Raw genomic sequence first — 13,054 nt, forward strand, 5'->3', positions numbered from 1 at the left:
GTTGAGAGGGAGGGTTGAGAGTTGCATGATCAGCTTATGTACATTCTTCTGATTGGCTGATGGTGAGGTAACCGTGTGATGTTATGACAATCTCAATTATCAGTTTTCTGGCTTCAGTGGATCTACGGTCTACGTGCTGGTGGTCAGCAATTAACTTCTTCTACCTGGTTGGGGTTTTAGTGTCTGCAAAACAACTCAAGTATATGGTTCAGGATATTATCTATAACCCTTGAGGTGGGACAGAAGGTTCTTGATTTTGTTTTATGGCTAAACACTTATTAAACACTTATTATTTTATGTTGCTTGACTGTTTTCCTTTGTTTCTGCAGTTTCTCACTTCTCTGATTAAATTTCCTCTTTGGAACTCAGGGAAGGCCTAGGGGGCTAAAGTTTTACTACAAATAAGAGGCAGGCAGGAGACATGGAAGTTTGTCTCTGGGAATATCCTGCAGGGTCCTGCTTGGTTTCAGGTTCATCACTGCTGCATCTCAAGAAAGGAGCTTACATGTTGGCAAGTATGGTAAAAAATAAATAAATAAATAAGCCCCTCAGGATGGTAAAATGCAATATTTTGCTTTTGAATCTTTAGGTTGCATGGTCTCATGATGATTTCTTTCTAACGTTGCCAAGTTTGGATGGGCTTAACACATCAAGATAATGGCTTAGAGCATTTATTTTTATAGTGGAGGAAAATATGGAGTCTTCACAGTGCCTTTGAAAAAGGGTTAATTGAATGCCACAGAGATAAAGAAAAGGATAATTTATGAATGGTGAGAGTGGGATCAGGTGAGGTGGGCATCAACAACAGAGTGGGATGCCATACGGAGGTTTTTAGGTAAACCCCAATGAGTTAGGAAAGTGAATACTGCCAATAATGTTTGTTCTTTAACTCTCAGAGAGAGAAGCAAGCATTTGCCATTGTCTAGGTAATCATGTGAAAATTGAACAGAATGGTCCTATAAATTATGAAGTCTGAATGGTTTAAATGTTGTCATTAAGTTCAAAATGCTCAAGATTAAACTGAAGATCTATGAAGTTATTCTCCCCCCCATATTTGTTCAAGTCAATACGAAGACTGTCTTGTTTATCCTCACAGAGCTATATAAAATAATCTCAGATATCATGTTTAATGGTATCTCAGTATTTCAGACTTTTCTTTGTTGGGTGGTAGAAACACAAAATCAAGCACAGTAATTTACAAGAGGCTCTAAAATTCTTGCCAGGGCCTGGCTATTAAAGGTGGTTATTATATGTTATTCTAGTTAGTAGATGCACATTTTATTACACAAACTCAGGTACAAGAAATATAACATTTTCTCATAATTCAACTTAATTTTAATTTCAAGTTTTCATTTTGTCAGAAATAAAATTGCATTATTTATTTCAGGGATCTGCACATTCCTTTCTCCAGAGTTATGCCTCTATTTCAACAAGATTTTGTTATTGTTGGACGTGGTGGCTTTAGGAACATCAAATCTCAGTGTTGGGGTTGAAGATTTCTAGTCTCAGTGTTGTCTGCTCCTACCAGCTTCTGCTGAGACACTCTTCATCTTGTGTTTTCCTCATTTGTCTGTCCATTCTGGTTTCAGCTAATCTATTCCTTATTGTCTTCTTAAAGGTCACATAGGTATAATCACTTTCTGAATTATGTTCATAGATGCATGGAACTAGATGCATGGGACTCATTCTGCTACTGCAGGTCCACCCTGGGACATGAAAAACTCTATGGAGATGTATAAGACACTATCTGAATTAACATTCCATATCATGGAATGTTCCAGGTAAAGCATACCTCTGTTGCTTCAGTTGAGTCTTTCCAATGTGTTTAGGTGTCTACTCAGACTATAGGCAGAGAGATTTATAGCTTTGTATAGTTTTTGCACTTCCCAAAGGTTCCCAGCCAAAAGAACTGGTGGAACCTGAAATCCTGGGCAGTCTACAACGTAGGCTGAAATCCTAGGCTTTCTCCCTGGCAGAGGGGAATAGGTAACTTTTACTATACAAAGTGGTTTTGTCCTGAAATGGTGTTGCATTTTGTCACATGCTTTTTCTGTGTCTATTGAAATGATCATATGGTTTTGTCCTCTATTAAAATGGTAGATTAGATTAGTTGATTTTCAGACTTTAAACTAACTTGGTATTCTTGGGATAAATCCCACTAGTCATAGTGTGTTATTCTTTTTACATGTTGTTAGACTTGGTTTGTAAATATTTTGTTGAGAAATTTTACATCATATTTATAAGAGATACTGGCTTGTAGTTTTCATTTCCTGTGATATCTCTGTCTGCATTAGGGTTTAGAGAAATATTGACCTCATAGTATGAACTGGGAAGTGTTCCCTCTTCTGTTTCTTGGAAGGATTATTATTAATTCTTCTTTAAAATTGTGGTAGCATTCACCAGTGAGGCCATTTGTACCTGGGCTTGTCTTGTGGGAAGTTTTTAAGTTTCCTACTCAATCTGTTCACTTGTTGTAGGTTAATTCAAATAGTTTATTCTTGAGTCAGTTTCTCCAATTTGGGACTCTATAGAAATTTGCTTACTTCATCTAAGTTATTTAATTTATTGGCATACAGTAGTTCATATTTCCTCAAAATCTTCTTTAAGATTGGTACTAATATTCTCTATTTCATTCCTGTTTTTAGTAATTTGAATCTTTTTTTCCCTTGGTCAGTCTAAGTAAAGATTTGTCAATTTTATTGATCTTTTCAAAGAAGCAAATTTTTGTTTTATTCTTTTTTATCTACTGTTTTCTATACTCTATTTCATTAGTATCTGCTCTAATTTTTATTATTTCTTTCCATTTAATTAATGAGACAGTGTCACCATATCCTCCTTTACTTCTTTAAGTATAGTTTCCTTTAGTTCTCTGAACATAATTGTAGTAGCTTCTTTGAAGTCTTTGTCTCCTAATTACATTTGTCCCTTATCTAGCCAGTTTCTGTTGCCTGCTTTTTCCTTTGTATATGGGCCAATTTTTCTGTGTCTTTGCCTGTCTAATAATTTTTGGTTGACAACTGGGCATTTTAGACATTGTAGCAATTCTGGTTACTGATTCTCCTACTTTAGGGCTTTGTTTATTTCTTGGTAACTTAGTTGGATTATTATGGTGATGTTTATTTTTTCCTTTAGTTTAAAACTTCTGATGTTACTCCCCAGAGGACCTATCCTTGGACATGTATCTAGTCACCTTGAGATGACAGTGAATTCATCAGAGGCTCTCTTTGTTCCTTTCATTGATCTCTCTGTTTAGTGATTTTCCTCAGTTGGTATCATACCCAGCTGTTAGGTTATATTAATTGTTGTTGATTGATTTATTATTTATTATTTGTATACAGTATTTTATAGTGTGATGCAATTAAGTATAGACTGCTTTGCCAGGGTAGTTCTAGAAGCAAGTCTTTGAGGTTAATTCTGATACCAGGAAGGATTCCCTTTATTGTTTCTTTCACTGGTTCTTTCTGGTAAACTAGCTGGTCTACTGTTTAGTTTGTTGCTCTCATGGACCCACTAGACTCCTCTTAAATACTTACCACCGAAATATCCATTGATTTTTTAGAGTGACCTTAGGCTTGGACTTTCTCATACTCTATTCCAAATAAAGTCAGTTCCCTTGGAGAGAGATTTAAACTCTGTTCTTATGGTCTGCCTTTCCCATTGGGTGAAATCTCTGTTCCACTCTCTGGAGCTTTGGAAAGGGACATTGGCCCATTCTAAAATAGTGATTTCAAGACCTACTATAAAAATCAACAGTACGTGATATAGATATAAATATAAACAGAGATCAATGGAGCAAAATATAGAGTCCAGAAATAGACCCATACATTCATGATCAATTGAGTTTTGACAAAGGTACCAAGATAATTCAATGGGAAAAGATGGTTTTATTCTTTTTTAAAAATAGTGCTGGAACAACTAAATACTTATACAGAAATAAATAAATCTTTTCTCTGACTTTACATACAAATTCAATTCTTAATATGTCATATACATGAAAGTAAAATTTAAACCTATAAAACTTTTAGATGACATCCTAAAGATTTGATGTCTAGGAATAGATTTGAAAAGGTAAAGAATTTTATAATGGATACAACAAGCACTTATAAAAAGAAAAAAAAAAAGATAAGTTGGATGTCATTAAAAAGAAAAAAAAGACTCCTGTTCTTTGAAAACCATCCCTAAGGAATGAATGAAAAGGCAAGCCACAAACCAAGAAAATATTTACAATGATATGTATGACAACAGAATTCAAACCAGGATATACGAAGAATTCCATATAAGACAATTCAAAAATAAAATGTGAATAACCATTTGAACAGATTCTTCTCAGAAGATAGATAAGTGAATAATATGCTCAGAATGATTTTCAAAATCTTTGAAATTCATCTCAAATTAAAGTACTCTTTCTCTCTCAATGTGGGCTTATTTAAACTGAAGGCTGGCAGTCCTAATTTTCCAGTTTATGTAGCCTCTGGCCATCAGCAGCCAATACAAATAGTAGCTTTAAACACATACAGTTTGGGGAAGGTAAGGGGAAAAAAGTAAGGGACAGGAGGTTGTCATCACTCTACTCTATATAGCATATGCTTCCCCTCCCTTTCAAGCAAATGAGTGTGCACTTCAAAAAGAGGGATCTGGTGATCTTGTTGGAAACAATAGTCTGGTGTCTAAAGATTGAGAGGCATGCTGAAGCAGCCTGTGTTAGCAGAGTAAACACCGAGACTGGAAATCTTCTGCATTCTCACAGATAGCAGGATAAATGCGAGCTTTTCTCAAAGATCAAATGTGGGCCAAGGAGAAAGAAACAACCTGACTTTTTTTCCGTAGGGCCACTTGGATGGTCTGGAAGATGGCTGCTCAAAGACGCTGGAGTTATAATGCTGAAAGTACAGATAAGAAGTTAGGGATTATCTGCCAACGGCCAGGGAAGATGTATATGGCATCAGAACACTTTAGAGGAAACATCCCCAGCAGTGTGGTGTCTCTTTGCCAATGAAAATGCGCTTAAGAAAAGTCAGCTTTAAACATTTATCTCATTCAGGGATACTCTACATCAGCTCTTTCTAGTCAAATGCAAATAATTTTGTGAATAGCAGCTAACTAAGGGTCTTGTTTGAGAATTCATTCACAGCACAGAGAAAGAACTAGCACGACAAAGGTGAATTTAGTTAGGTAATAATGTGGAAATACTAGAATTATTTTTTCATTGCCTGGAAGGAGTGCCAATTTGGGGGCACACTGATAATGAACAAATATTAAATTTGCTTTTATAAGCACATAATATTAAAATATTAACCAGATCCAGAAACATAAATATTAAAAGAATAGCATGATCATAACTCAGATTACACCTCAATTAAAATAGAAATAAAGTAGATTGTCAACAATTTTACTTTTTTTGTAGTCCTTTCCAGGGAAATTGGGGAAAATTTCCAAAGTGGGTTTCTCTCATTTCCCATACAACTATGCTTCTTTTTGTTGGTTTTTCAGACTAAAAATAAAGATTATCTTAAGAAGTGTCATATTACATAAATTTCATATATTTTATTTTTTATCCTGACATGGCCTAATGTTGCTTAGTACAAGGCAGCCCTTACATAATTTCAGCAGAAGTCAGATCCCGAATAGTCATAAATACAAAATGCTAAATGGTCAGATTTAAAATTTAATTTAAATATGAAGCAAGTTGCTTATTAATTCACCTTTCAGTAAGACACTATCTGGTTAAAAAAATGTGGGAAAGTCAATTTAATTATATCAGAATTACAGAGATTTAAAAACCTCTTTTTGACCTTTTCACCTTATAGCTTAGTATTGCCCTTCTACTTGTCAGTTTAGAACTAGCTGTCAAAATTTTCTGGGTACATGTCAGTCTTTCTCTTCATTTTTAAAGTTTTATTTAATTGGGATGTATAGTAAAAAGTGCCTTAGATAAACCCTTTGCTCTGGCACTAATTAGACATGTGACATTATTTTCTGAGTTTTATTTTCATTAAAGTGAAAATTATACTATTTTAAAAGCTCATTGTTGATGAAATTAAATGAATTAATGGATAAAAGATCTAACATGGAATAGGTGTTTAAGAAATAAATTCCCCCTGCCCCATATCAAACTGTCCTTTTCAATGGAAAATGTTCTTATTTATTAATTTTTAAATTAATTTGACAAAATTAATATAATGAAATAAATTTAAAGAATAAATATATGCTATATTAGAATGAAACATTATTGCAGCAAATAAATGACTGGTTGTCCCATTATTTCTAAATATCAATTTTATTAATAATTCTTAAATGTCTTAACCTATTCTCTAAGCACTAAGAAAAGTTATAACTTTTATTTATATTACAAATTTTACATCAGATGCCACTAGAGGGACTTGTATTATCAGAAGTGTCTTTCAGAAGCATCAGTAGAAAATATAAGAGGAAAATGTATTAAAGTGAAAATGCCAGGTAATGATTTCTAAATTTTAGATTTTCAACATTTTATGAAAAATAAAAATTATTTTTCTGCATTGATTCATTTTGCTTTTATGGACTGTCTCACAATAATTGCTATTTAGTGTACTATTAAGAACTACTATGTCTCACGATTAATTTTAAGTAATTTTAAATAATGTACTAAGAAACAATCCTTTAATAGTTTGTGTTGTGTTAGACTTATTGTTTAAAAGGAGACTCTTTAAAGTATTTTAGGTAGCTATGCCTTATTTTGACATTTGCAGGCACAATATTGTCAAAATAAACTCTTCACATATTTCCACAGTTGGATAAATTAAGACAAAATCAGTAGTTCTCTTACAATTATATTTAATGCATGGAGTTTTCAGTAATATGTTCATCTCAAGGTGATATCCAATATAATTGATTTCATATTTATTAAGCATCATCTACTACATTGAAGGAACTCTGCCCTGGATGTATACAAAGGTGAAGAGAAGCACAAGGTATGTTCTCTATCACTAGAAGAAATTACACTTTCCTATGTAAGTTTGTCATTCAAGATTTCAAGAAGAAAGAGAGGTCATATGCAAATTAGGATACACTGATTTTTAATTTACAAAGCTACTTTATAGAAATTTACCAGCCAATTATAGGGGAACCTCAGGGTGGGTAGCCCAGGACTACAGTGAGGAAGAGAGGAAACAATTGCAGGAGAGAGAGTCCTATGGAGGGACTCTCTGGAGAGGAGCAGTTATCTTAGGTCACAGAATGTAGCCTAGGAGGGAGGGTAAATGCCTCTCCTCTCCTTCTCGTCTCTCCTCATCTGCCAGGACTCCTCAATATGCAACTCGTTGATGGAAAAGACTATAAGGGCAGATGTCATGGTAGACAAGAGTGAAGAATCAATCTACAAGGAAAAAGAGAACATATTCAGCTAAAGAGTAAAGACTAAACTGCCCTAATAAACAATATGTTGAATTCTAAGTGTAGGTGTAAGTAAGTTTCTATGGGAATTTACAGACAAATGATTATGTATTTACAAGATCTAGGAACACTTGAAGGAAGGAGATGACATAGCACATGAGACAGCCAAATAGTAAAGTATAAATTGTTAAAAATGAAAAGAAGTGATGCAAAAAAAATGTAGTTTGAACAGAAGTGATTCCAAATGTGTAGTTTGCTTGATTAGAAAACTATTTTTTTTGTGTGTGTGGCAATGAAAGTTTAATGCACTCTTTAAACTGAAGTATATTTGATTTACAGTATTAGTTTCAGGTGTATAGCGTAGTGATTTGGTATTTTTACAGATTCTCCATAGAAATTTTTTAAGGAAACAATCCCATTTACCATTGCATCAAAAAGGATAAAATACCTATGAATAAACCTATCTAAAGAGGCAAAGGACCTGTACTCAAAAAACTATAAGACAGTGATGAAAGCAATTGAAAATGACACAAATAGATGGAAAGATACTGTGTACTACCCAAGATAATGTACAAACTCAATGCAATCCCTATGAAATTTCCAATGACATTTTTCACAGAACTGGAAAAAAATTTTTTTAAATTTCTATGGAAATACAAAACCATGTAACACCATACACCAAGATAAACTCAAAATGGATTAAAGAGCTGAATGTAGACCAGATACTATAAAACTCCTAGAGGAAAACATATGTAGAATACTCTTTGACATAAATTGCAGCAGTATTTTTTTGAACCAGCTCCTGAGTAATGGAAATAAAAGCAAAAATAAGCAAATCAGACCCAGTTAAACTTTTAAGCTATTGCACAGCTAAGGATAGCATCAACAAACAAAAAGACAACCTATAGAATAGGAGAAAATATTTGCAAATGATGTGACTGACAATGGACTAATTTTCAATACATACAAACAGCTCATACATCTTAATATCAAAAAAAAAAAAAAAACCCCAAAACAAGCAGCCCAATCAAAAAATGTGCAGAAGACTTAAATAGACATCTCTCCAAAGAAGACATCCAGATGGCCAACAGGCACATGAAACAGTATAGATAGGTTCCCTTTTCTCCACACCCTCTCCAGCATTTACTGTTTACATGGAAAAAAGACACAAAACCCACATAAAGAGCATCTGATTTTCCTTTTAAACATTACTTTGTATTAATTAATTTGATCAAAGTAATAGATGTATCTAGTTTAAAATGTCAAATGGTACTAGAGGTTAACAATTAAAACAACAATAAAACAAATAGTAATTGCTAATAAATTTTTAAAGTTCTTATCACAAGAAAAAAAATTGTAACAATGTAAAGTGATAAGTGTTAACTAGACATTGTGGTGATATCTGCAATTTATATCAGTATCAGATCAAGTTGAACACCTGAAACTAATATGGTTAGCATACAACATACCTCAATTTTAAAAAGATCTTGAAAGTTAGATCTAGATGTTTATGCTTGTTTTGCTGTGAATTTGATGAGTTTGATATTTAATATTAAAGTCCAAAATAAAATTCTTTAAATAAAAAAAATTTAAAAATTAGATAAAAGTCTTTTCTGTCTATTCCCCAGGTTCATGGACAGACTTTGGAGTAAGTCCCCACCTGGGCCACTATTCAGGGTACTCTGAGAAGGGAGTTACTCTATAAAAGTTTGCATGAAGTTGAAACATAAACAGCTGTTTTATCCCTGACACAGGTAAAAACTCTCTTAAGGTTTTTTTTTGTTTTTTTGTTTTTTTAATTTGCAAAGAATCTGGTTCCCTTATTATTGTCCCACATTCTACTCTTTGTTCAAATCAAACTACGTACTTAGAACACAGGTCTTCTGCATTCGCTGGGAGACTGCAACTATCTCATCCTCCCACATCCAAACAAACAACAACAAACAGCAGTTCTCTAGTCACCCTCTCCTACCATGCCCCATTCACCAGAGAGGAATCTGCATCTTTCCATTTTCAGTCAACAACAACTGATACAAATGGCATTACTGGAGATCGTCATTCTAAGTGAAGTAAGTCAGAAAGAGAAAGAAAAATGCTATATGATATCCCTTATATGTACAAACTGAAAAAAGATAGACAAACAAACTTATTTACAAAACAGAAACAGATTCACAGACATAAAAAACAAACTTATGGTTACCAGCAGAAGAAGGACGGTGGGAAGGGATAAATTGGGAGTACGAGATTTATAGATCCTAACTGATATATATAAAATAGATAAACAACAAGTTCATACTGTACAGCACAGGGAACTATATTCAATATTTTGTAGTAACTTATGGTGAAAAAGAGTACGAAAACAAATATATATATGTTCATGTATGTCTGAAGCATTATGCTGTATACCAGAAATGGACACAACATTGTAAACTGACTATACTTCAATAAAAAATATATATATATACTAAAAAACAAAAAACAAAAAACAAAACCTGATGGACTCATTTAAAACTGGAACTGTCATTCTTTTTATAGCTTCATAATGTCTGAGATATACCATCATTTACTTAGCCATTCTCTTATTGAGGGAAATTCACTTTGTTTGCAATTTTTTTATCACTATAGACAATTTTATAGTATATATTTTTGTGTACATATACTTAGGTACTGCTGGTTTTATATCTACAAGATACAGTGCCCATGATGCAGGAAAACAGATGTGGGAGGTGGGGAAGAGCTGTGTCAGAGGCTTCGGTTGAGCCCCTGGGATGTGCCCCGCCAAGTGTGGGTCCTTGGCTTTGCACAGGAAGGAATTCAAGGGTGAGCCACAGTTGAGTAAAGGTAGATTTATTCAGAAAGATACATTGAAAGGTAAGAGAAAGGCCATAAGGTGTGGTGGGGGTTGGGTGCTCAGATTAAAAGTAGGTACACACTCCATAGACAGAGTGCAGGCAGTCTCTGAAGGGAGAAAGGGCAGCCATGAGGCGAGGCACCATCTTGCCAGTTTTTATTGGCTCAGTGGTTTCATATGCTAATAAGTGGAAGGACCAGTCTAAGTAGCCTGGGGAAGGGGCTGGGATTCCCAGGAAGTTGGCCATTTCCCACTCTTTGACCTTTTGTGGCTAGCCTTGTGACTGTCATGGCACCTGTAGGCTTGTTATTCATCATGCTAACATAGTACAATAAGCATATAATGAAGCTTAAGATCTACTAGAAGTTAAATCTCCCATCATCTTGAGCCTCAAGGCCTACTGGGGGTTGAATCTTTCACCATTTTGATGTTAATTGCTGTAGCATTCCTTGAATGGCTGTGCCCTGCCCCCTTCCTGTCTCACCCAGACTATATTGTCATTAAATTTTGGTAAAAAGTCTGCTTACCTGTTACTTAGTCTTTTTTCCCCACATATCTTCAGTATAATCAAGTGTCATTTTAGCACAATTTGTGTAATCATATATTTTGTCTTTTAATTTGTTGATGAAATTAATCTACTGATAGCCTACAATTTTAAGATGCTTAAATTACTCTTATAAGCTGCTTGTGTCAGTCACAATTCTCCATTGCAAATACTACCTCTAAATACCTTAGAGTCACTTACAAATAGTTAAAGCAGAAAATGGACTCTATATGCTGAACCTTTGTTATGAATTATTTCTTATGAAGCAAAGACTCCTATAGGTAGAAGCAAGGGAGCCTTGTAGGTAAGTTCTGCTTTCTAAATGGATATTTTGGATGTGAAATGTGACAAATTACTAGAGTAGAAGACACATGTTGCAAAGGTGCCAACTGCCATTAATAGGACAAGTCTCTACAAGTTTCTTAGAACAGTATTCTATTGATAAATTGCTGTGTTCAGTTTCTTAATGTTTTACTTAATATCTCTTATGTACATTCACTAGTGAGATAAGTAGTTTTAATTTTGTACTATTTTAATTTGGTTTTGAAATTAAAGTTAAAATAGTATTTAAAATAACATTGGGATTGTTACAGAAGGTTAGAGAGATATCAGCGATCAAAACTATCTTCATTTAAAAAGACGTTGGAAACATTTTTTGTGTATGTTATACTTAAAATTTCTCAAGAATTATTATTGCATTTTTGTTCAAATTCTCTCTCCAACAATTTGATTCTGTTGTAGATATATTCTGATCTTTCATTTTCTTCTCAATGTTAGACCTTCTTGGGTATGGTGCTATTTCTCAGGAATTTTTTATTATAGTTTTTTATCAAATTTTTTGGCTAAAATTTTCAGTGCAATGTCTTAATTAAGGCAGTAGTTTAGACAGTTGTGAGGTACTTCTTCAAATCTTTCAACCACTGGAGGATTTTTTAGAGACTGACACATTTTATTAGAAGGTAATGTATAAAGCTATTTTAATGGATTCATGTTTTTCCATCAGTGTATGTTTGCAAAGATATTTCCATAGTGACTTTTTATGCCACCAATCAAATTTAAACCCTTCTTCCTGCCCTATAGAACAAATTCTACAAAGATGAAAATTCTTGAATAGCCTTTAACAAAAATAAAATGTTTTCACTCAGTTTTCAGCAGTAAGAACTGAAAGATTCAATAGGACGCCATTTTGTATTTATTCATACTAAGATTCCCATACAAGTACCAGTGTATTATTACAAGATGTTATATCTAGTCTCATGGATAATTTAGAAGTAAATTTTATATTATTTCTTCACCAGAGACAGTAAAAGTTGCAAGAGAAAAAATTTTTTGCATACAGAATGTCAAAACTAGCCTGAATTAAAAGAATATTAATTATCAGTGGCACAGGTGTTTGAAGAATACTCTAATACAAAATAAATTTGAGATTTAATTAGTAGATCTTAAAGACAAGGTCAACATAGATGGGGTCCACCAACACTCTCAAGAATAGTTAAGTATGTCTGTTACTATAAGGTTTAATACTAAAACGAAAGAATAATTTAAAAAGTAGAATTTTTAAAAAATTATACTGTTAGAATATGAGTTAAAATATTAGACATGAATTGTCATATCCAAAAGGAACCTAAAGAAACAACACAGCTAAATGTAGTGTGGCGCCCTGGAAAGGATCTTGGAATTAAAAAAAAAGAAGACGTGAGGTAAAACTAAGAAAATGTGTAGATTTTAATTAACGATAATATATCAATATTTTAAAAATTATAATAGATGTGTCATGTTAATAATAGGAAAAACTGATGTGGGGTATATGTGAACTATCAGTATTGTCTTCAATTTTTCTGTGTATCTAAAACTGTTCTAAAATAAAGTATTTTATTTTAAAATATTGACCAAAATATTGTCCAGCTGTGATTCAGTATACAAATTTTTTCCCAACAGTTACTCTGACCTTAAGTTAAGGGCTTTTGAAGATTGAATTCACTCTTTTAGGATTTAGAATCCTTCAAGATCAATTGATGGTACAACTTCAATATATGGTATTGTCCCAAATCTGAGAACTCTAATTGAAATAAATCATTTTAACACTACCTTTCCACAAGGAAATCAATGCCAATGATTAAAATTATTCAAATACTATTGATTTGGGAGGTATTCTTATGAGAAGACTAACAACAGATTTATAGAAATATACTTGAATTTAAAGGAATTCTGCTGGAAAGTAAATTGAATATAATAATTCCTTTATAGTATTTGTGAGCTCTCAATGAGTTAAAAGGGATTTTCTATAT

This window comes from Camelus dromedarius, chromosome 2, assembly GCF_036321535.1.
Source record: "Camelus dromedarius isolate mCamDro1 chromosome 2, mCamDro1.pat, whole genome shotgun sequence".
NCBI classification, from domain to species: domain Eukaryota; kingdom Metazoa; phylum Chordata; class Mammalia; order Artiodactyla; family Camelidae; genus Camelus; species Camelus dromedarius.